The following is a 26,814-nucleotide window of genomic DNA, read 5'->3' as shown; positions in this document are numbered from 1 at the left end:
CTCCTGGACCTCAAACACCTTTAGCAATAAGTATGTTCAAGAGAAACAGGTGGAAAAGAAGGGGGTCTTTTCTGGTAAAGTATAAACATAGAATAATATAGAAAATATTGCACATCGTACTCTCTTCAGTTTATGGAGCATTGCTATTTGCTCACGTGATCTTCACCACTACCCAAGAATCTGGAACTAAAATATGCCATAGCTTTCAAATTAGAATAAAAAAGATTCAGAGAGCTAAAAATATAGAATAATATTTACAGAACCAGGAATAAAATTATACCTTCAATGAAAAAAATAGCTTTTAATGAATTCTACCTATCGCTTAAACCACTGAGATAGTTCTATTTGTGAAGGACTTTAAAAATATATCAAGCTTTTAATAAAGTTTTGATTGGTATTATCATTTATTCACTCAATAAGTATTATTGAATATTTAATGGTGTCTCTATATTCAAGCATGTTTATCAATGCCTCCTGAATATTCCTTCTGACTTGAAAGCTGTGATGATTGCCTGAGATATTTTGATTATCTTAAGATTAAATACCTCCTTTGTATTTATAGTCAAATAATTATTCTAACCTTTCTATATTTTGTGTTAAAAATTGGGAATAGAATGACCAGTGAAGTAATATTTAGTGTCCTCTTTTGAGATTTCCCCCAAACTGCAGAAATAAAAGCTGCTTAATCTTTCAAGTTGCTTTACCTTCTTGCCTAGAAAATCATGGAACAGATTAACATTGTTTCCCTCAGTTATGTTTAACATCCTTATTCCCCACCTTTTAAACTGCAGTCACTTTATCAAAGCAAATTCATCAATTCGTTCCACTATTATGAATTATCTTTGCTTGTGTCTGGCTCCTAATTAGGGAACTCTATGATTTAACCCCTCTTTGTTCAAGAAAAGAAATGCCCTGGTAGGATAGAGAACTCCTGGCAGGTAATTTTTTTTCTATAGAAGGATGATGATTAAAATCACTATCACCCAAGTCAGGATGCTTAAATTATGGCCTTCCACATGCTCAGCATTCACTTCCTTCTAATAAATTAAAGTCACCAGTAAACATCTGAGCTGCCTATAATTTGACCCACAAAGAAAAGTCAATGGTGAACTTGGTAGACCATATTATTATTGCATCAAGTTTTAGGATTTCCTTTCCAAGAAAGGAAATTTCTTGGAAATTTCTGCTGCTGGATCTTTTGTTTTGTTTTGTAGAATGACATTGAATGAGATCTTAGCTACTTTTGATAAAAACATAGTGGATTGACTAGGGAGAACACTGGTAAATGACAGCTTTTAGAAATAGAATTAGTCCCAAGTTTCAAGATGGGACTGTTGAGTTGACTTTATCTTAACCATCATAACCATCTCTCCATTATCCTATCTCTCTCTTTCTTACACACACACACACACACACACACACACACACACACACACACCAATAGCATCAAGATATAGTTTGTCATTAAAGATTTTAGAATAATTCCATGATCACTATTTGAATGACAGCTTCAACTTCTTCTCACAAATGGAGCTACTTGCCAAATAAAGATGTTTAACTGACGTGGTTTTCCTCAAGTGTCCAAGCTTCTTTTCCAGTGGAGAAATAGACAATTTTTGCTCAAGCATCAAAAGCATGAAGATACAAGGTACTTAGACACTCCACAAAGAATAATCACTCCTTGAATTACCAAATTGAAATGCATTTTTGAGTGCCTTCAAAATATTAATAGGAACAAATGGGTTTTCCTGCTGATTTACTAGAACTATCACAGAAGGTTCTTTTATGAGCTCCTCAATCATTTTAAGAGGCTAGAAAATGGGAGGAAATTGCCTCTTAGACCATCAAGAAACAGCTTCTTCAACAGTTGGCTCTATTATATAAAAATGGTAACTTGTGCTAGTACAAATTCAAAATGTACTAAAAATTCTCTAAATTCAAGTGCATTTTGATTTTTTTATCTTAGAAGTTGATGCTTGTAGTGGATAATATATCTTCGGTATATATCTAGTCATTGATAATGCTGGACTAATTATTAAATGTTTGTTCTTCACAGAAAATTACTAAAACTCTGGCAAAATTTATGTCACTTATATTTCACTTATATTTCTAGGCAGTTCTCCCAACATTTTTACAATTTTTAATCCATCATCCAATAATCAATGTGCTATTCTTAGAGGCCAGTTTCCATTGAGACAAAACTGAGGCTTCTCTGTGAATAAATATTCTAACTCCCTGGGTTTCATACTAACTACATATTAGAATTAATTTAGTTAGTGCTTGGGTACAACAACATCAGGACCAGGTACCTTCGATAGGCTTCCTGAGTGAATCTAATAGGTGTCAAGGGTCGAGCACCTCTGATTTTGTCTAATTAATTACTTTACAAATCAGAATATGGATATTCAAAGTAAAAAATATTTTGTACTAGGTTAAATAAGCATAGCTAATTAAGAGTTAGGATTAATAGTCATATCATCGACCAACATATACTCAATATCACTTTATTTTCAAAGCATTTTATGTATCCGTCAGGTGTTCACATTTTGATACATTTGGTTCTGTGGTACATAATTATGTAACTGTTCTTTAATGCAGATATGGGATATTTCCAGCCCTCCAGTTTCCTCAAACCCCTTGGAATCAATCCACTCCACCTTCTGCCCTAGACAAGTGCTTTCCTGATTTTTATAACTATAGGTGATTTATTTACCTGTTCGGTGTTTGCATATAAATAAGTACGTCTAGTATATTCTTTTTGTGTCTGAGTTTCACTCAGAAAAAATGGTAATTTTTTAGATTTGTCAGTGTTGTTGATATTAGTAGCTCTTCTCTTTTGCTCTGTTTTTTTTTTTTTCATTTATCTGCTTATAATTCTTCATGTTATTTTCAGTTTGGAGTTAATATGAATAATTCTACAATGAACACTTATGTCTTTCTATTCTTGTTAAATACCCTGGGATAAATTTACTGAATTATGTGGTAAGTTTTATTTAACTATATAATTTTTTTCCCTTAAAGTGTTTTACTATTTAATAATTCTGAGCAGAATCTGGGAGAGTTCTAGTTGATGAGCATTCTCACCAACATTTGGTGCTGCCAATCTTTTCAACTTTAGCTATAAAAATGGGTACGAACTAGCATCTGATTTTGACGGTATTTTGCAATGGTGTACAACATTTCTTGTGCTCATTGGCAATAAATTCATAATTATGAATTTAACTTCTTGATAGATATTATTATTCAGACTTAAAATGTTTGAGTCAGAGTTGGTGTACTGTGTTGTTTGAAAGGTTCTATTTTATTTAAGTTAGTGATATTCTTTCTTTAGCATTTATTAATGACTGTTAGTTACACCTCTCTCCCACTTTTGATATTGATAGTCTGTGTTTTCTCTGTCTTTTAAAAATGTTTCTTTTGCCATTTTTTATTACTTCATTATTAATTTTTTTCTTTTCTACTTTGGTCTCCTTGACATACTGTCTTAAAGTGAAAATTTAGAGAATTTATTTTAAAAACATTACATTCTAGTTTAAGCATAAAAGCAATGACTTTCCTCCCAAACATTGCCTTAATAGCCCATGGATTTTGCTATTTTATGTTTCCATTAATTTTTAATTATTTTCTAATTTCCCTTTTGATTTCTTTTATGACTCATGTTGTTTGTAAATATGTGATTATATTTCTATTTTCTTAAAAACTTGGTTTTCCTAATGTAATTACCATGTCATGGTCAAAAAAAAGTTGTTGAAATTTATTGAGATTTATTTTATGGTGCATAAATAAGTAAATATCTTGGAGAATATTTCATGTATACTTGAAAGAATGTGTATTTAACATTAATTGGTTATAGTATTACATAAATGTTAATTAAGTAAATATGCTTGATAATTTTTTCAGATCTCTTATATTCTAACATATATTTTGAATCTCATCAATTACCAAGGGATATGTGGTAAAATCTATAATTATGTAATACATGTGCTCCATTCCTCCTTGTCCCTGATCCTGTCAATTTTTGTTTTAGGAACTTGAAGCTCTCTTACTGGATGGATGAATATTTAGATATTCTATGATGTGGTGAAGTCATATCATCTTGAAATATCTTTCTTTATCTCTTATAAAACCCTTTTATATTAGTGATACAATAATTTCCTTATGTTCACAATTTTCATGGCTTCTCTTTTTCCAAACTTTTATTTTAAGACTTTTGAATATCTATATGCCTTTTGTTTACTCTTGTGTTTTGTTTTTAATCCATATCAATTTTAATTGTATATGGCTGATCTTAAATCTTTCTCTCTCTCATCAGGTATTGTTATATAATCCAGGCTGACCTTGAAACTGGTATGCAGTCTAGGCTGGCCTTGAACTCACAACCCCTTGTCTTCATCTGGCCAGTCCTGGGATTACAAGTACATGCTACCGTGCGTGATGAAATATATCTCATTGATTTTCTATCTATCCATTAGTATTTTCATCTTCTATGAATACTTTTCTGCCTTATTTTGGGTTAACCAATGATTTTTAGCACTCCATTTTACTTTGACTTATGTCTTGGCTAAGCCTTTTAAAATTATAATTACTATGTTTTTACATAGTTGCTTTAAGTCTAATGAAGTCTATCCTTAACTTACCAAAGTCTATTTATAGTCAGAAATGGACTATTTTATCTTTCAACTTCATATTTAAAATTTCTACTTTTTACCTCATAAGTTATATTCTTACAACTGTATGCAGTTCATTTACTCACCATATTAGTTTTCCATTTCTACCACAAGAAATTATCTCAAATTTAAAAGCAAAAGTAATACAAATTCATTATATTATTCTTTTCTTTCATATTTATATTCTTTTTATTGTAAAAATAGTGTACAGAGGGGTTACAGTTACAAGAGTAAGGTAATGAGTACATTTCCTATCCAGCATTGTTACCTCTTCCTTTATTTTTCCCCTACCATCCCTTCCCTCCCCCAACTCCCTACCCCCACCCCCACCCCCACCCCTGGAAGTTGTAAATTTCGTTTTCAACATACTGTAAAATTTATATACAAGATGCAAGGTACCAAAATCAAATACAGTGAAAACAGGAGTTATACCATTGGGGGGGGGGGCATACAAGAGAAACAACAAAAAAAAAATCACACAGTACATTTTAAACACGTTAAAAACAATAGCAAGCAAGAAAAAAACACTGTGTCCCTACCTTGGGGTTCATTTCACTTAACTTCATCTTATATGGTCATATGTATATAGCTTTTGGCCTTTTCTGCTTGTCCTACACATGTACTAGTTATTGCAAATAAGGGAAACCATGGGACCTATGTTTCTTTGGGCCTGGCTTACTTCACTTAATACCATTTGTTCCAAGTCTTTCCATTTCCTAGCAAATGGGGCAATGCCATTTTTTCTGATTGAGGTATAGAATTCCATTATATAAATATACCACATTTTCTTGATCCATTCATCTACTGAGGGGCATCTGGGTTGGTTCCATACCTTAGCTATGGTAAATAATGCTGTGATAAACATAGTTGTGTTGGTAGCTTTAGTATAGCCTTGTTTGTGATCCTTTGGGTAAATGCCCAGCAGTGGGATTGCTGAGTCATAGAGGGGCTCTATGTGGAGTCTTTTGAGGAACCTCCATACTGCTTTCCAAAGTGGTTGAACAAGTTTACATGCCCACCAACAATGCAGTAGAGTTCCCTTCTGTCCACATCTCCTCCAGCATCTGTTGTTATTAGAGTTCTTGATAATAGCCATTCTAACTGGGGTGAGGTGGAATCTCAATGCTGTTTTGATTTGCACTTCTTTTAGGCTAATGAAGTTGAGCATTTATTCCTTTGAGTGTCTATTGGCATTCTTGTTTCCTCTTCAAAGAAGTTTCTCTTTAAATCGTTAGCCCACTTATTTATCTGAAAACATTACAGGAAGGAATAGGAGAAACTCTGGGGCTCCTTGGTAGAGGCCGAAAATTTCTTAATAAAGACCCAGAAACACAACAAATCAAAGAAAGGTTGGACAAATGGGATTGCATGAAACTGCAGAGTTTCTGCATGATAAAGGACATAGCTAGGAAGATCAATAGAAAGCCTATGGATTGGGAGAAGATCATACAATGGACAAGGGTCTCATATCTAAAATATACGTAGACCTCAAAAAACTCAATCCCCCAACAACAAACCCTCAAAAAATATTATATTATTCTTTAGGGTAGAATTCTGACATAATCTGTCTGGGAAAACACCAAATTATTTCAGGACTTATTTATTTCTGGAGACTTAGTGGAGTCTATATTTCTCACAACTATAATTCATAAGAACATAGTCCTTATGGAAGAAAAACATTTCAAGGCAAGGAGTTCTATTCTGCCTGCATATAGACCCTTTTAGCTCCGTAATCACATTTAAAAAAAAATCACACAATGGTAGCATTCTCTTTCTTCACTTATTCTCTCCCAACTTGAAGAAAAAAATGGCAATAAGTTTTGTGTTTGTGAACAATTGTTTAACTTTTCTTACCCAATGCAATGTCTTAGTTTGTCTAGCAGAATTCAGAGAGCAAGTATTTCTTCTTCTGTCTGTTCACAATCTAACACAAGACCTACAAACTATGATTCATTTACTGCCCTTGCAGTATTTATAATTTTTTTTGGAACATCTATGATGTCTCTGATAAGTGACAACATTTTGTTTCTCTAAGCACTTGCTTGAAATACTTAAGCTTTTGTAAAATGGAATGAGTCTAACATTTTTCTTGTATCTATATAGGATTGGTGACAATGGTGAACACATAGTAGATTATTAATTTTAACCTAATTTTCTAAAGAATTGAGTCTTCTAAATATCTCCACAGCACTTTCAGAAAGGGATTTTACATTACTCACTTTGGAGCAAGTTTACAGCATCCAGGCTAGTGAGTTCTAGCATCTGCCCACCCTTAGCAATTCTATTACTTCTCAATAATCCTGTAACCAGACATTCAACCTTTATTCTCTGCCTCACATTATAGTCTCATTGTGTACCAGTTTACATCTTTCTCTAGAAGGGATTAGGAACATCTAGCTTGTGGGCCAGATGAGTCCTATGACACCATTTGGTTGGACCCTGCCAAGGCAATCATAGGTGGGACTTGAAATTCAATGTCTAGACATTTTTTATAACAACATAAATTTATATTAAGTGATCATAATAATACATTTTGATGGACAGCAAAAACATATTATGGGAGGTTAGGCAGGTTACGTGTACAGATGTAGTGAGACAGTTACATATGTTTCTTGACAGCTATATGAGTCCTGTCTGCCTGTATTGTGGTGAATCAGAAAACAGTGAGTGCCAGGCATGCTACGAGTGTGCACACTGCGGAAGTGTGCATGCAGTTTGGTGAAACTATAATGATCCGGTGAGGATAAGACAAGATGCAATCAGATGATTTCTCAAGATGTTGAAGACTTTGCCTCCAGTGATTGAAGATGATGTTGTCAAATTTGTTGTCAACACAGACAATAACTTTAATCCAAACTTTATCTACATATTCACAATCAAAAGAAAATTACAGTACACAGGAACAAAGAGACAATGATAGAAATGTTGAATATATTCCAAATCCAAGATATAGGATTAGAACTGAGATCAAACCAAAATAGTCATTGATATACTGACAACACAGCACACACACACACTGGATAATGTTTAAAACGTAAGTGGTGTCACAGCCTGCAGATGGTGACTACAAAGAAAAGAAAAGCTGACGTATAATCTCCATCTTTCCAAGGGAAAAGGACAAATAACTTTTTTGTTGTTGTTGAAATAAAAGGCAAGCCTTGTGCTTAGTTTGTGGCAATGCCTTTAGCAGTAATAATGAAAAGAGCTAGTCTAGAGTATCATTACAGCTCACCATGTGTTCAGCTCAAGGAATTGGCAGGCCCAAGATGTCAAGATAAAGTCAATGTTCTTCAGTAGAGTTTGAAATCACAACAGGCCACCAGGCCTCACTGTGTGACTCGTACACTATTCAGACATGTTACATAGTGAGCAAGGTAATTGAAAAGAAGCCCTGCCCTCATACAGAAAGAAAGGGAGCTTGGTGGTATCTGAAGAGTTATTAGCACAGACAGAGCAAAATTGTTTCAGGATGTTAGTTTGTCTCAGAGAACCATCTCAGATTGATTTAGCATAGGATACTAAAACACTGAAAAACTCTGGAGGAAATTTCCCATTATTCGGTCTGGCTTGTGATGAGACAATGCACTTTGTCATTCACAGTCTAACTGCAGAGTCCAGCAGGTGAGAAGAGCTACTACTGTCACTGGAAGTTATTCATGGCACTGTAAGAGGCTCATGCCTGTAATCCTAGCCCTGACAGGAAATTCCATGAGACTCTTATCTCCAATTAACTACAGAAAACCCGAAGTGGTGTGGCTCAAAAGTTTAAGGACAGTACTCAGGCCCTGAGTTCAAGCCCCATGGCCAACCAAAAAAAAAAACAAAAAAACAACAAGCTTTTGCTAACATTTGAAAAGTTACGTAGACTTATTACAGATGAAACTCTAGCCTGGTTGGTTCACAAGAGCCAATTGCCTTTGTTAAGGAAGAAATGAATCATCTCAGTCTTGATCTGAATGATTTAATTAATTGCTGCTGCATCATACACAGGAAGTCTCAGTGAAGTCCTTGCAGATCCACCACGTGCTGGCAACAGTGGTAGCATGCACACATTTTGTCAAAAGCGTAGAGTTTTTTGTATATATTTTTATTGTAAAAACACTGTACAGAGGGGTTATAGTTACATGAGTAAGGTAATGAGTACATTTCCTATCGAGCATTGTTATCTCCTCCTTTGTTTTTTCCCTACTATCTCTCCTCTCCCCTTCTCCTAACTTCTCCCTTCTCTTCTCCCCCCTGGAGTTGTAAAGTTTGTTTTCAACATAGTGCCTTGTACATCTCATTGTTACAATGGGTCAACCTGTATCCTTATTTCAGCATTTTGTCACTTCCCTTCACCTCCCAAGTTAGAAAAATGTATTCACAAGATGCAGGACACTGGAATCAAATACAGTGAAAACAGGGTTATACCATGGGGGAAGAACATACAAAAAACAACAGCAAGAAGGATAAAACTATTTGTGTCTCTATCTTGGGGTTAATTTCACTTAGCATCATCTTATATGGTCATATGTACATAGTTTTTGACCTTTTCTGCTTGTCCTACACATATACTAGTTATTGCAAATAAGGGAAACCATGGGACCTTTGTTTCTTTGGGTCTGGTTTACTTCACTTAATATAATTTTTTCCAAGTCTTTCCATTTCCTAACAAATGGGGCTATGTCATTCTTTCTGATGAAGGAATAGAATTCCATTCTGTGTGTGCATATGTGTGTGTGTGTGTATGTATATATAGCACATTTTCTTGATCCATTTATCTACTAAGGGGCATATGGGTTGGACAAGGGTCTCATATCTAAAATATACTTGGAACTCAAAAAATTAAATCCCCTAACAATAAATCCTCAAAGAAACAACTGCCTGATTAAGTAGGCTAAAGACTTAAAGAGAAACTTCTCTGAAGAGGAAAGAAGAATGGCCAATTGACACATGAAGAAATGCTAAACCTCCCTAGCCATAAAGAAATGCAAATCAAAATAACATTGAGATACCACCTCACCCCAGTTAAAATGGCTATTATCAAGAACTCTAATAACAACAGATGCTGGAAGAGATGTAGACAGAAGAGAATCCTACTGCATTGTTGGTGGGAGTGTGAACTTGTTCAACCACTTTGAAAAGCAGTATGGAGGTTCTTCAAAAGATTCCACATAGAGCTCCCCTATGACCCAGCAATCCCACTTTTGGGCATTTACTCAAAGGATCACAAACAAGGCTATACTAAAGCTACCAGCTCAACTATGTTTATTGCAGCATTATTCATCATAGCTAAGGTATGGAAAAGCATAGAGTTTAACAGTACCAATTTAAGGATCTTGACCCTGAGTAGGATGATCTTGTTTTTTTCATGGTGAAGTGCAGTGGCTGTCTTGGGAACATGCCCATGAAGTTTTACAAATCAAGTAGTTCATGTTGTTGAGGGGAAAACCTACCAGGGAACTGAAGGATAGCAAATGGCAGTGTGGTTGAGCATTCAAGGTCGACTCTACCAGGTGTGTCTTAGAGCTGATTATTAAGCTGAACCAGGTTCTCAGCTTGCTTCTTTCAAATGTGAAATCACTGGAAGCTAAATTGAGGCATCTTGCATTTCCCCACTCTAGTAGGACAAAAGTCCTTATGATATTGTTGAATGTGTGAAACGAATTGAGGCATTCAATGAAAGATTCAAGGCTGAGAAACGTAAATAAGTGGGATGGGCCATCCCGGCCACACCCTTCAGTGCAGAACCAGACCTATAACCTGCCACTCACAACCATTCAGCTGCAAAACAAAGGTGAGCTGAAAGCTAAATTTCAACTAGCTTGCAACAACTTCCCACATTTGTATTGAAATGTGTATCTAGATTTGAAACAACTTACTACTGCAAGCAATACTCCCTAAAACTTACCAGTTCCAAGAGTTAACTGAGTTCCAGATTGACCCAGGTTAAGTTGGAAAAGCAATTCAGAGTAACAGCAACATCAATATCAGCTAACATCTCATACTCATCACAGAGAAGCCATTTCAGCCATCACATAAAGGGTAAGTTAATTAAATTCTTGATCAAATATAACAGGTTAATTTTTAAGTTGATTATTTTGTATGGCCTGTTTATGATGATCCTTGGTAGATAAATGTTTCCCACTCCTGCTATGCTTTGTTCAATGTCATTGCACAGTGCTTTTTATTTATCATTGGTCTATTGCCTTAAAATTTTGCGCTTGTTTTCCTCATGAAGGCATTATCTCTATATAATTGGCAATTTGGAAAAAAGAAAAACAAATAAGATTAAACAACCACTATCAGTAGTGGATGAATTTCCAACTAGACATACTTCCTATATAATAAAGAAAATTGGAAATATGTTAGAGTAAATATTTTCTTTAAGGAAATAATAAAAAACATAAAAACATAATTTTTTGAAATTACTTAATTCTGACATTTTACAGAAATGGGAAATGAGACTGAAGGAGATTGAGGCCATCATGTTCACTATATAATCAGAGGCATTTCTTAGGCAATGGCAGGCATTGCCTAAATCTGCAACTCTAACTTCAGTGAGTGAATCACCTGGTGAGTTTTACAAGTGAAGTCCTTAAGGCCCCACTCCAATATTCAGATGATTCTGATGATTGTAACCAAGAGACTATGCTTTAAAATATTAAACAGGTAAATGCTTATGTCACAGTGAACCTGCAATTCTTACTAAGCTTAGAAAAGCCTGATCATCATTATAGGGCTTCCCCTATAATCATGCCCAAGAAGCATGATTGAGATTGACTTTCCCCCCTGCCATGAACTGAGTAAACTCTCACTGTGAAGAATCAGTTCATGGTACTAGCATATTGGTATATACCTGTATTACCAGCCCTTGGATTATATGAAGACAAACTTAAAGGTATTTTCTGTGATTCATGAAACCCTATTGTACTCAAGCAAGAATACCTACATGGCTCATCTAGAATGGTATTTGGATTTTTGTTTGGCTGTTTTGATAGGAGAATTACACTTCAAGGGGTTCTTCCATATATTAGTTAAAATTAGTTGATGAAGGTGCTAAACAGAGCAGTGGGATGCTAGGTTTTTTTGGGCAGAAAAGTTTATAAACATCTCAGGTAGGAATATTCCACTCTAGACTGAGAGAAGCAGGTCTTTTCTCTCTCACTGAGAGAGAATCTTGGAATTCTTTCCAGTTTTGTGGGTAGTGTCATACACAGGTAACTCTATAGAGACCACTTGTATGGGGGAATATGAGGGGGTGGGAGAGTGGACCCCCATCTACAGTATTCTAAGTACTTCTTGATTTGTTAATGTTCTCTAGGCCAAGCATAAGTACCAGAACTCAAAGAAGGTACTCACATTGCTTTTAGAAAGTCTCAAGATGGTCACATTGAGCAATGCCAGGTTTTCTCTCTTTCCTATTACAAGAAGGTGTGAATTGAGCTTGTAAACTTGTATTTTTCAAGTATTTGTATTGTGGAAGGCATAAGGTGTATGTATGTCATGTGGTTATTCTTCTTTTCCAACCCTCTTTTACTTTATTTAATTTCTTCTCTCATCCTCATATATCTCTTCCTTCTAGACCCCCAGTCCAGTATCTAAATTTACCCCTTAAGAACCTCTATTGATCCTGGCTGGTGTTCTGTCTTCTGTGTTCTTTCTGATGTCATGAACTCAAGCTTCTCAAGGTTTTAAGACTCCAATGGGGAGAAGTAAGCTCTAGATTTATGTGTTAAAAAGATGAAAATGGTTTTGATTTATTTACCCACCCAAAGAGATATAGCTGATTTGTTCTGGCCCTAATAAGAAAGCTTATTCATCAAAGCACACATTCATTTCCATTCACCCCTCTCTCATACCTACCCCAAAGAATTTCACAGAACACTCTCATATGAATAAGGCATATTTCCGGGGAAATAATAATACTGACATTATCATGCCCAAGCATTTATACTTCGAGTATGAAAATCACAACTTGAGTTGAATGAGTTTGTTTCATGTGAAAGCTACATCAGCAACAGATGACTCTAATGCCAATTGTATTATTTTCTCATGAAGCAGATAGGCTCGCACATATGTGGTGGGTCTAAGTCAGTTATGCATAGCTTCAATTTTGAAATTAAATTTCTTTTGCAAACATAATTCTATATAATCCTTACAGTGACCAGCAAGTTTAAAATTACTAAACATTTCGTGGATGATGAATAGAAGGCTCAATAAATTAGAAAATTATCCAAGGTTTCACAGGTAGTAAACAATGAAACTGATATTTGAGCCCAAATCTGTCTCCAAAACCTCATGCTCTTATATTATATGTACATGAGGCAGACAGAGACAGAGTCAATAGTGATATTACAGAATTCCATAATTCAAAACAGATACTTATATGCTTGCTCTCACTTACTAGAGAATGCAGAAAGCAAAAATATTTTCCTTCCTTCCTTCTTTCTTTCCTTCCCTCTTTCCTTTCTTCCTTATTTCCTCTCTCCTTCTTTCCCTCCTTCCCTCATTTCTTTCCTTCCTCTCTCCTTCCCTCCCTCCCCATTTCTTTCCTTCCTTCCTATATGAAATACCTATAATAGTCATATAAAATAAAAAAATCACAGAGTGAGTATAAAACAATCTTAAACCAACATCTGGATAAAAAAATCACCATGAAAAGTCTTTTTATGACCTCCTTTTAGAGTGAGCATTATATTTATAGCTTTTCCCCTGAATATACATTAAGGTAATATTGAACTTTTGGTAAAAAATTATACCATATATCTCTGCTGACAGCTTGTTTCCTGAACACCAATCTTTATCTGCTACTTTCATCTTTTGATATTTTCTCCAAATAACTAAGTTAGGACATTAAAAGGCCCAGAAAGAAACACAAAACAGATGGAACCAGATTTCTTGTGTGAAGTGACAACAATATTGAATCTAATGGAAAACTAGCTTTGAGAAGGCCTGTGAAGGAAGTCCACAAAGCATTTTGGGTATGTCCTGGCTTGGCATGGATTTTGAAGAGTATACAACATCTAGTTTACCATTATAGGTAGATTTTTAAGTTGGAGATTCTTTTTTTTTAATTTTATTTTATTGTAAAGATGCTGTACAGAGGGGTTACAGTTACATCAGTAAGGCAATGAGTTCATTACTTGTTGACCATTGTTATCCCTTCCCTTATTGTCCCACTATCCCTCCCCTCCTCCACCTCCTCCACTCCTCCCCCCTCCCCCAAAGTTGTAAAGTTTTTTTTTTCCCCAGTATACTGTTCTGTGGGTATCATTGTTACAATGGGTCATCCTGTGTCGTCATTTCAGCATTTTGCTATTCCCCTTCCTTTCCCCAAATTAGATAAATGTATATACAAGATGCAGGTTACCAAAATCAAGTATAGTGACAGGGGATATACCATAGGGGTAAGAACATACAAGGAAACAAAAAAAACACATAGTACATTTAAAATCATAACAACAAAGACAGACCTCTTGTGTGCATATCTTGGGGTTCATTTCACTTAGCATTATCTTATATGGACATATGTACATAGGTTTTGAGCTTTTCAGCTCATCTGATAAGATTATCCCATATGTATACTAATTAATGCAAATAAGGGTAACCATAGGACCTAAATTTCTTTGGGACTGGCGTACTTCACTTAATATGATTTTTTTCCCCAAGTCTTTCCATTTCCTAACAAATGGAATGGTGTTATTCTTTCTGATGGAGGCACAGAATTCATCTATATCTATATCTATATCTATATATGGATATACATATATACCATATTTTCTTGATCCATTCATCTGCTGAGGGGCATTTAGGTTGGTTCCATATCTTAGCTATGGTGAATAATGTTGCAATAAACATAGTTGTGCTGGTAGCTTTAGTATAGCTTTATTTATTTTCATTTGGGTAAATGCCTAAAAGTAGAATTGCTGGGTCATTGGTGAGCTCTATGTGGAGTCTTTTGAGGAACTTCCATACTGCTTTCCAAAGTGGTTGAACAAGTTTACACTTCTACCAACAATGCAGTAAGGTTCCCTTTTGGCTACATCCCTTCTAGCATCTGTTGTTATTAGATTTCTTGATTATAGCCATTCTAACTGGGGTGAGGTGGAATCCCAATGTTGTGTTGATTTGCATTTCTGTTATGGCTAGAGAAGTTGAGAATTTCTTCATGTGTCTATTGGCCATTTTTATTTCCTCTTCAGAGAAGTTTCTCTTTAAGTCTTTAGCCCACTTATTATTCAGGTGGTTGTTTTTTGGAGGATTTAATTTTTTGAGTTCTAAGTATATTTTAGATATGAGGCCCTTGTCTGTTGTATAGTTAGTGAAGATCTCCCAGTCTGTGAACTTTCTATTGATCTTACTAGCTATGTCCTTTGCCATGCAGAAGCTCTGCAGTTTCATGCAATCCCTATTGCCCCATCTTTCTTTGATTTGTTGTGTTTCAGTTGAGGATTCTTAAGATGGAGTAAGACAGCGGGCATCAGCCCTTCCTATTGTGGAGGAAATATTGCTGACCATTGAGAAGTACTACCATTCTTTGAGTTTAATATTTTATTCCTTCTACTTCCTATCATGGTCAAGTGAAGAGATGAAGGATATAACCTAGGTAAGGTTCCTAAGGTCCATGGCTAGGCTTTGGCTAGAGGAAAGAGCACCTCCAAGAGTCTAGGACAAAATAGAAGTTGATGGTTCGAGATGCCAAAGTAGAAGACAACGCAAGGTAGAGAAAAAGCTCATTTCTGTGTTGTTTGTCATTAGCGAAGAAGGGTATGGATGAGGGTTTGATGCTGCTGTGATCACTCCATAGACCATTCAGCCAGTGAGCACTTTTTCCTGTTTATTCAATTCACCCATCTCCACGGGATCATTCCCTTTAATATTTAAATATCCTCTGGTTGCTCTAATAAAATGAGAAGTTTGCCTTTCCACCTTCTCTTTTACTTCACAAAGAAATTTGTCAAAATTCTATATTTACTTCCTGCATCTCCTCACATTCCACTAACTCCTCCAGAGATCTATTTCATTTTGACCTTCTGTCCTTCACTAACAAAATAGCTCTTTCTAGAGTTATCTGCTTCTACCTCGTTTCTAAATCCAATGATTTCCAATTTTTTTCTCATTTGACACTCTCAGAGCATTAGCCCCTATCATTCTACCACTGATTACATTTTCAATCTTGAAATATTCTCTCCCCCTCCCACCCTTTCCATTGTCCAAGTTTTCCTTGTGTCTCCATGTGCTTGTGTTCAGTCTCTCTGCTGGTGCTCCTCTTCTATGGCTAAATGTTAGTGCTAGCATCAACGTCTCTTTTCTTGGTTTATTCTCTTTTGATGGACCACCTCATCTGTGCCCACACCTGAATTATCAGTACTGATGAAAGTCTCTCTTTTGAGCTCTAGTTTATATTTGATTGATCAGACAGTATTTCTTGGCTGTAAAAAAACCTCAGATGCAATATGCTGCTTTACTTTTTCATTTCTCATAGCAGACCCTCTCAGAACAGTGTGTCTTCACAGTGAGTATAATGAATTAAAATCCTGAGCTAAGCCTGCTAGACTGAGCGAAACTCCAAATAGACATGTTTTTATTATTATGAATATTATTACTTCTCTTGGTTTTCAGTACTGGTGATTGAACCCAGGACTTGCACATGCTAGGCAAGTGCTTTACGACTGAGCTATCCTGTCAGCCTTAGACATCACTGTCTTTTCAGGCTTAGGCTGTTTTCTTTCCCTTTTTTCTTCGTTTTGTGTGCTTTTGTTAAAGTTTGTCCTAAATTATCAAATAAAACATATATATATACACACACATGTTTTTATTGTAAAACTGCTGTACAGAGGAGTTCAGTTACAAGAGTAAGGTAATGAGTACATTCCTATCCAGCATTGTTCCCTCCTCCTTTGTTTTTCCCCTACCAACCCTTCCTTCCCCACCTCCCTGACTCCTCCCTCCCTCCCCCACACAAGTTCGTTTTCAACATAGTGTCTTGTACATCTCATTGTTATAATGGATCAACCTGTATCCTTGTTTCAGCATTTTGTTATTTCTCTTCCCCTCCCAAATTAGAAAAATGTATATACAAGATGCAGGGTGCTAGAATCAAATACAGTGAAAAGAGGGGTTATGCCGTGGGAGAAGAACATACAAAAGAAACAAAAAGGGGCTGGAAAGATGGCTCAGTGGTAGAGTGTTTGCCTTGTATGCATGAGGCCCTGGGTTCGATTCCTCAGCACCATATAAGCAGAAAAAGCCAGAAATGGCACTGTGGCTCAAGTGGTAGAGCGCTAGCCTTGAGCTGAAGAGCTGAGGAACAGCGCCCAGGCCCAGAATTCAGGCCCCACAATGGACAAAGAAACAAAAAAAATCACATAGTACATTATTAATATGTTAAAAAAGAATATCAAGAAAGGAAAATCCATTTGTGTCCCTATCTTGGGGTTCATTTCACTTAACATCATCTTATATGGTCATAGGTACAAAACTTTTGACCTTTTCTGCTTGTCCTAGACATATACTAGTTATTGCAAATAAGGGAAACCACGGGACCTATGTTTCTTTGGGCCAGGCTTACTTCACTTAATATAATTTCAAATCAAACTTTTAAAAACATAACAAAGCAAAAAAAAAAAAAACCCAACAACAAGAACTTCCTAGGAATTTAATGTCTCCTCATTTAATAGCCTGTTGTAAGTTAACCAAGATTTAACTACATCATTCTTTTTTTTTTTTTTTTTTTTTCGGTCGTGGGGCTTGAACTCTGGGCCTGGGAGCTGTCCCTCAGCTCTTCAGCTCAAGGCGAGCGCTCTACCACTTGAGCTACAGCGCCACTTCCGGTTTTCTGGTGGTTTATTGGAGATAGGAGTCTCACGGTCTCTCCTGCCCGGGCTGGCTTTGAACCACGATCCTCAGATCTCAGCCTCCTGAGTAGCTAGGATTACAGGCGTGAGCCACCAGCGCCCGGCTTTAACTACATCATTCTTAATAACTAGAAAGTTTCAAATAAGAAGTAGTCATCAGAAGAATGAAATACTTCTATAGATTTACAGAAACATTAACAATTCACATTATTTTTCACTGCTTTTTCTTAGCCTAGACTTTAAAATGATACTGAACAGAAACAGGTAAAACAAAACCCTTCACCTCTGGTTCTCTTGATACCAGACAAATTGAAATAACAGGTCATAGTCTTAACAAAAGGCTTGAAGCAGGAGAGGAGGGTGAGATAATGAGATCCTGTAACCTGATTCTCAGCAGACATGGACAGCTTTTCTGAGTCCTAATGAACCCTGGACCTTTACACATCCCCCACTGGCAGAATCTGACCCTGGTGGGCACAGGCAAGTCCTGACACCATGGAAAAAGCTTTGCAAATAACAGGGAGCTCTTATCATGAGATTGACTGTCTGAAAAATGCCTATTCATCTTCATTATGTTGCTTTTCAGGGGAGAAAGAGAGGGACTGTACATTATTGAGTATGATGATGGAATCAGAAGAGAATGGCATCTCTCTAACTCAGTGGGTTCATTCAATAGTCAGGTGGAATCTGTAGGGTAGTCTCTGAGTGCTGATCTGTTTTCAGTGTCAAAGGCAAGTATCTTTTAAAATAAAGCAAGGATGTATCCCTATCTGGGATTACCATGTCATAGATTTCATCTTGCAGTTTCAACCTGATCATTTTAATTATTAACTAACTCATTCTTTCATATGTTATTGGAGTGAATACTACATGCCTGGCACTGTGTTAGACATAGCTTATCAAGTGGTGAATAAAACAGACATTGTACCTTCATTGATGGAGATACCAATCCATGGGGCAGAAAGATAACACAAAAAAATCATCAAATATACATGTGATCATAATTGTAAAATATGCTCAAAAGTAGGAGAATAAGTTACCATAAGGGAGAACAAGAGGAAGAACTTGCTTTAGCGAGAAGGGTGGGAGTAGGGATGGGTGATAGAGAGACAGAGACAAAGATGGCTTTAATTTGACATGTGAAGAGTAAAATGGAAAAATGATTAGGTGGATAAAGTACATCGTAATGAGGAATTTCATTTTAATATAAATTTTAAAAATTAAATTGCAATAGAACTACAAAATATTCAGTGAACACCAAATAGCCCCCAGATAGTATAAGATGAAAAATAAGAACTTTTCATCTACTTCCTTACAAGTGTGGTTAATAGATAGGAATATTTAAATAATTCTTACTTGATTGTTTCCCATCTGTGGGAAAATACAAACTTTCGGGGTCTTCTTTTGAAAAGAATGAGCAAACTGATCCTAAAATAGTGAAGGGCAGCATATTACTACTGTAAGCACACCTTTGCAACATTTTATTATGTTTCCACTGGTAAGATAATTTGCATCTGGGGAAAATCAGTGTACATAAAGTTTTGTGCAACAACATTCCCAAATCTTTTTAGAAATTTGCTTGAAATAAAATTTGGACCTCTTATCTTTCTGACAACCAATAGAGCTAGTACAACTCTTTGACTCCTTGTTTTGGCAGCTCAGATCTCAGTTTGGGGTCATTCAAGTTCCCTGTGCTTTTGCTCATGTATGATTGATTTTGTAATATTGGTGGATACAGAAATAAGAAGCTCTCTAAGTGCATACACAAGGCATATGACATTACTCCATGGTAACAACCATATGATACTTAGAATATCCAATTGATAACACTCTTTTCACTAGCTCAAAAAATACTTGCAAACAGATTGGATTTATCTTAAAAATATAGTTTTAAAAGGTCATAAAGTCATAGTGTCTCCCATGAGGAGAAACAAACCCAAGTTTTAAACACAGAGAGTACTAAACATTCAGTTTCATGTGAAATATGAAATTATTTACTTTCTGGCATCGAGTGGTTTATGTAGGAAGCCTGAATTACTAGGAGTTTGGTGTTTCAGTTGAAACCTAACCACAAGAATAGGAAAGCAAGGGCCCATAGATCCGTGGCTCCCCAAGAAAAAGTATCTATTTGAATTTTCTAAAAAAACAAATTAAAGAATGATCAATCTAAACATGTGTTTAATACTGAGGTGTTACTTGTATGGCTGCAAACCAGATTAAGAAATCAGTTGCCGTTGCATGAAACTGCAGAGCTTCTGCATGGCAAACAACATAGCTAGCAAGATCAATAGAAAGCCCAGAGATTGGGAGAAGATCTTCACTAGCCATACAACAGACAAGGGTCTCATATCTAAAATACATTTAGAACTCAAAAAATTAAATCCCCCAACAACAAATCCTCAAAGAAACAACTGCCCAATTAATAAATGGGCTAAAGACTTAAAGAGAAACTTCTCTGAAGACGAAATGATGGCCAATAGACACATGAAGAAATGCTCAACTTCTCTAGCCATAAAAGAAATGCAAATCAAGACAACATTGAGATTCCACCTCACCCCAGTTAGAATGGCTATTATCAAGAACTCTAATAACCACAGATGCTGGAGGGGATGTGGTCAAAGGGAACCTTACTGCATTGATTACTGCAACCTTACTGTTGATGTGAGTGTAAACTTGTTCAACCAATTTGGAAAGTAGTATGGAGGTTCCTCAGAAGACTCCACATAGAGCTCCTCTATGACCCAGCAATTCCACTTTTGGGCATTTACCCAAAGGATCACAAACAAGGGTATACTAAAGCTACCAATACAACTGCGTTTATTGCAGTATTATTTACCATAGCTAAGATATGGAACTAACCCAGATGCCCCTCAGTAGATGAATGGATCAAGAAATGTGTACACACACATACACACAAAATGGAATTCAATGCCTCAATCAGAAAGAATGACACCACTCCATTTGTTAGGAAATGGAAAGACTTAGAAAATATTATATTAAGTGACGTAAAACAGAGCCAAATAAACATAGGCCCCGAGATGACTTCTTGCTGTGTAGCTCTAAGCTGGCCTGAAATTGTGATCCTCTTGCCTCAGCCTATTCAGTGCTAGGCATGTGCTACCATGCTCAACTCTCACTTTTTCTTTCTTCTTTCTTTCTTCCTTCCTTCTCTCTCTCCTCTCTCTCTTTCTTTCTTTCTCTCTTTCTTTCCTTCTCTCTCTCTTTCTCCTTCCTTCCTTCCTCCTTCCTTCCTTCCTTCCTTCCTTCCTTCTTTCCTTCCTTCCTTCCTTCCTTATCTCTCCTTCCTTTCTTCTTCCTTGGGTTTGAACTGAGGGCCATACATTTGTTCAATGGCCTTCTGGCTTAACAGATGTTTTTGAGCCACACTCTAGGCCTACCTTTTGATGGTTATTTTGGAGATGGAGTCTAGCACACTTTTCTGCCTGAACTAGCTTATCTATTTTTTCCCCAGAGCCAAGGAAGACAGAATTCAGGGCCTTGCACTTGCCAGGCAAGTATTCTACCACTGAGCTAAATCCCCAACCCCTGAACTGGATCCTTGAATAGTTAGGATTATAGGTATGAGCCACCAGTGCCTGGCTACTTAAACATATTTTTAAAAAGCTTAAGTGGACTGACTTTACTCACTGTTCCATGTGCCATCTTTCTTATAGATACATTTCTATTATTCATAGTACTGTTTTAGAAGCCTTTGTGGTTTAAATCGGCCTTTTTGTCAATTTTTTAAAACCAGTATCATGCTGTCTTAATTACCATGTTTTTCTAATAAGTTAACTTACATGTACACTCACATTTAGTATGTAAGTCCAATCATATTGTGCTTCTTTATGAGGCACTCTTAGATCATCAAATTTCCATATATTTTAGAGTCAGCCTGTCAAGATACATACACAGTAATCTTTTCATCCAGATAGCAAATATAGCCATATATTTATTTATTTAACAGAATTTATATAACTCTTTGGGTCTTCTTTAATGTTTGTTAGTAAGATATAAATTTTGCATGAAACACATCTTTCATTATGTTTACTTCAAGTGTCTGATATTTGCAATGGTATTTTGATAGCATCTTAAAATTTTAAACTGTGTTCCTGGTATGTGTATGTGTGTGACAATACACAATTTAGTAGGTGGTAGTTTTATATGCTTTTGTATTTTATAATCTTTCTAATAGTTTAGTGACATTAAAGAAGTGCAAAATATTTTGTGTTCCCTTTTTATTCCTTGCTGCTCTGGGTAGGACCTCAGAATAGTGATTAATAGAAATCATTGAAAGTACCATTCCTGCTTGTTTCTGTGTTCCACTGATAATTATGATGTTCTCCTATAGTTGAGTTTTTTGCATATATAGCATGTATTTTGTCAAAGAAAATTTGTTTTTCTTCCTAGTCTTATGAGTTTTAAAAATTCCAAACAGCATTGACTTTCATTGATTGCTTTTTGTGAAATTTATTCAATTTTTCATTTAAAGTTTAAAGAACATGCAAAAGTTTAAACATTTTCTTTCTCTCTCTCTATTACTTTCTTTTCTTCTTCATCTTTTCCTCTGCTTCCTCCTCCTTTTCTCCTCCCCCTCTCTCTCCCATATCCTCTCTTTTTCCCTTTCTCCTATTTCTTCTCTTTTCCTCTCCCCCTCCCCCTTTTTCCATCTCTCCCTCTCCCTCTCTTTGCATGATTGGCCTTGCCAGAGGTTATTAATTTGGTTAGTCTTTTCTAAGAATCTGCAATTACTATTCTTATTGAGTTATATTATCCTTCCTAGTTCATTGACTTCTGCTTTTATCTTACCTTCCTTCTTTGAGTTTATTTTGCTTATTGGTGGTTTTCTACCAGTTACATTCTGCTGCCTTTCTTCAATTACTAGAATAAAATTTCAGACTCCCCTCAAATTACCAGAAGTCAAGTGTTTTCAGTTACTAGTATTTTTCTTTTTAAGCAAGAGCTTAAGGTGTTGTACAAATGGGGACTACGTAGCCACATTGTATTATCTTTCCTCTATCTTCAATTAAAGACTCTTTGGATAATGTTCATTTTCATATTAAATTTATTGAGACAATGGTTCATAGTAACAGTTATAGCTACTAGTTAGCTATCACCATAAATCAGCTAATCTTTTAACCACTTTTTGTGCATTATTTCATCTAATGCTCATGGTAACAATATAAAGTAGACAAAGCTATGACCTTGTTTCATAAATAATGAACAAAGTTTGTAATGGTTTAATTATTATTATTATTATTATTATTACTGCTGCTGCTACTACTACTACTTCTACTACAGCTTTGTTAGAGTTTGAAGCTTGGTATTGATATTCCTCCAGCACTGTTCTTCCCGCTAAAGACTGCTTTTGCTATTCAACATATCCAGTTATTCCATATGCATTTTGGGATCGCTTCTTCTATGTAACTAAAAAATATTGTTGAGATTTTGAAGGGTATTTTGTTGAATTTGTAAATATGTGCAATGTTGCCATTTTCACGATGATGATCCTCCCAATACAGGAGCGTAAGTTTTTTCATTTCCCTCAATCTGCTTTAATTTTCCTTTTTCAGGTTTTAAAAGTTTTCATCATAGAGGTCCTTCACATCTGATTAAGTTAATTCCCAGCTTTTGGGTTTTTTTTTTGAGGCAATTACAAATGGGAATTGCTTTACTGATTTCAGCCTCACTCTTCTCATTGTTGGCAACAAAAAAGTTACTGAATTTTTTGTGTTAATATAATACCCTGCTGCTTTGCCAGTTTCCAATCATCTCAGGTAAGCTGGGAGAGGAATCTATGAGTTTCTTTCAATGCAAGATCATGTTATCTGTTCCTGAGAAGAATGTATATTCTTAAGCTGCTGGGTGAGATATTCTGTAGATGTCTGTGAAGTATAATTGTTCAATGCAGTTCTTTAGTTCTGAGGTTTCTCTGATTAATTTTTACTGGGTTGATCTATCTATAGGTGACTTTGATCTTTTAAAGTCACCAAAAATCAATGTGTTTGGATCTATGTGTATTATAGGGTAAGTAGTATCTGTTTGATGAAGGTGAGTGCTCCGTCACTTGGGGTATATATATTTAGAATTGTTTTATCCTCCCGTAGGAAAGATCCATTTATTAGTATGTCATGGCTTTCTTAGTCTCTTCTCACTAATTATAATTTGAAGTATATTTTGTCTGATCTTAGTACTGCTATTCTTGCCTGCTTAGGGGGAGTATTTCCTTGATAGAATTTATTCCACCCATTCACATTCAGAATGTTTGTTTCTGTGGGCAAGGTGTGCCTCTTGAAGTCAGAAAATAGATGGGTCTTGTTTTTGTGATTCAACTAGTCAATCTATTTCTATATGGGAGTTAAGTCCATGAGTATTGAGGAGTGAAAAGTTTTGGCAATTCCTGCCATGTTATCCACCTTTGTATGGTCTGTGCCTTCTCATTTTTTTTTCTTTTGTGGTCATGGGGCTTGAACTGTGGACCTGGGAGCTGTCCCTCAGCTCTTCATCTCAAGGCATCTCAAGTGCTCTACCACTTGAGCCACAGCGCCACTTCGGGTTTTCTTGCCCAAGCTGATCCTCAGATCTCAGCCTCCTGAGCAGCTAGGATTACAGGCGTGAGCCACAGATGCCTGGCTCTTCTCATTTCTTACTATATTTATTTAGTTCTCTGGCAAACAGCTTTTTCTCTGACAGTATCAAGACTCTTATCTCAAACTCCTCAAAAAGTCAGAAGTAGTGTTGTGGCTCAGGTGGTAGAGCACTAGCCTTGACCACAAGAAGCTAAGGGACACCATCCAGGCTCACAGTTAAAAGTTCTAGGATCAACACATAAAAGAAAGATGGAAGGGAGGGAGGGGAGGGAGGAAAAGAAATACAGAGACACAATTTCCTAAAGCCCTTGTCATAAGTTGGGCTGGGTGCTCTTCTTTTCTTATATATTATATATTAAGAAATATAATATATATTATATATATTATAAAAGTGCTGCACAGAGGGGTTACAGTTACATGTGTAAGATAATGAGCACATTTATTGTTGAACATGGTTACCCACTCCTTTGTTTATCTCCTACTATCCCTTTCCTCTCCCACCTCCCTCCCCACACCCTGAAGTTGTAAAGTTCATTTCCAACACACTGTCTTGTGAGTATCTTTGTTGCAATGGGACATCCTGTGTCCTTGTTTCAGCATTTTGTTATTCCCCTTCCCCTCCCCAAATTAGATAAATGTATATACACGATGCAGGGTACCAAAACCAAATACAGTGACAACTGGGGATATACCATAGGGGGAAGAACATGCAACAGAAAACCAAACAAAAACAAAAACAAAACCAAAAAAAATCACATAGTACATTAAAAACCACAACAAAGAATAAAAAGTTTGTGGTGGTTTTGTAAACATTTAGTATTATTAGTATATATGTATGTATAAATACATTATGTAGGATTAGGGTTAGAATATAGGTTCTGGTGCCATTGCCCCTATTCCTAATTAGTATATTAAGCTTACTTATCTGTCTCTAAGAAAAATTGCAATTCCAACCATGGAATATTTCAGAGCTGTCTGGAGGAAGCTTTAGTAAGATATTAGTATTAGCTCCAACTTCTGTTAGGAAAATCGTTTTTAGGAAACCTACAGAGCAACTGGGGTGCTTCCTATAATTGTGGACCCAATTCTAAATAGAGTAAATAGAACTGTGTTCATTTATGTCACCTCTCAGAAGGAACACAGCTCCCATTACAAACGGCTGCTCCTGTTAGTCCATCTAGATTGGTAGCAGAACACTGACAGAGAGCTGCTAGGCTTCTGTGGTGTTTCCCTCCTCTCATTTCACAGGAAGCTGAACAGCCATCTGCTCATCTTCGAAGCATCCAGCATTTCCCCTAGTGATATATATGAGAGAAAATGTAGTTAGTGATTCTAGGCAGCCACTCTGCTCTCAAGTTTAAAAACTGCTGTCCTAATCATGTCCTTCAACTCCATACCCCACTTATACTCTATCAGTGCTTTGAACAAAACTAGTCTGAATCCAAACACTGTTATGGAAATCTTTATAAATCTAGTGCAATTTAGGCAGAAATTCTTCCAAATCTCTAGAAATCACAGGATGGCAACATGCCTATGGTTCTTCAATTGATTTTTTTCAACTGCTTCTCTTTATCTTTAAGTCCAGTATTTTAAAAAGTTGTCTTTTTAAAGTAACTCTACCTTTGTTCAGGAAAGCTTTTCATTAACGATACCATAGAGTTATTAAAGACTTCTGAGGAATAATGACTGATCAAATGGAGCCATTCATAAAGACTCTACAATTATTTCATCTAAAGGATTTTTCTCTTGAGTTTCCAAACTATGCAGTCTACATTCCTTTATGAACAAGTGTCATTAAATTGTTCTCTACCTGCAGTACCATTGAAAGTAAACCATTGTTCTGTTTCCCTGGTGAAACCTTCAGAATCCTATTCATTTCTAAACCTTTCACTGTTTGTTATCTTTCCAAGCTATCAGATTGAGATCCTAAAACTCTTTTTTTTTCCTTCCTCTTTTTTCAGTACTTGGGTTTGAATTCAGGGCCTCATGCTTGCTAGGTAGGCCCTCTACTGCTGAGTCACACCTCGAGCCAAAGCATGCTCTATTATTGTCCTTCTGTCATGGGTTTATATTCTCTACTATGTACCTCCTATTTTTTGGAGAGTAATATAATATAGACTACATCTTTCATGCCTTGATTTTCTCTTTTGTAAAACAAAACTAGCCGCTTGTACTGTTTATAAATCAATTCCATCATTTTACAATGCTGAATTTGTTCTCAGCCAACTTTCTAGGCCAGGGACAGACAAACCAACCAAACCCATGGCAAATATTAGAATCTACAAGCTGAATGATCAATAAATGAGTCACTTAAGATTGTACAAGTATATTTCAACTAAATGTTAGAATAATCATTAGAAATAACCACAGGGATAGGGAATGGAATTAAATATTGTCATAAAATGTAAACAGGGCCTATGTTAGTATGAAAATGAAACATTGAAGCTTATCAAAAATGGTTTGGGAAGGGAACAGGAGGATTAAGGGAGAGTGATGGAGAGGGTGAGTCTGATTAAGGTACATGTGTATATGGACAGGTCAAAATGAAAGTCATTTGTATAACTAATTGAAGCTAATAGAACAAATATTGTCTTTGAACTAGAGGAAAAAGAAAGAAAGAAAAAACTGAAAACAGTGCAATAAAAAACTTCTTGTTTCCATTTCTTAAAGTTCCCTTTGGTAAGCATTATTTTATATGGTCATATGCACATAGCTATT

The sequence above is a fragment of the Dipodomys merriami genome, unplaced genomic scaffold (assembly GCF_024711535.1).
Source record: "Dipodomys merriami isolate MVZ:Mamm:240054 unplaced genomic scaffold, mDipMer1.0.p SCAF_5, whole genome shotgun sequence".
Classification (NCBI taxonomy): Eukaryota; Metazoa; Chordata; class Mammalia; order Rodentia; family Heteromyidae; genus Dipodomys; species Dipodomys merriami.
This window is presented reverse-complemented; position numbering follows the sequence as displayed.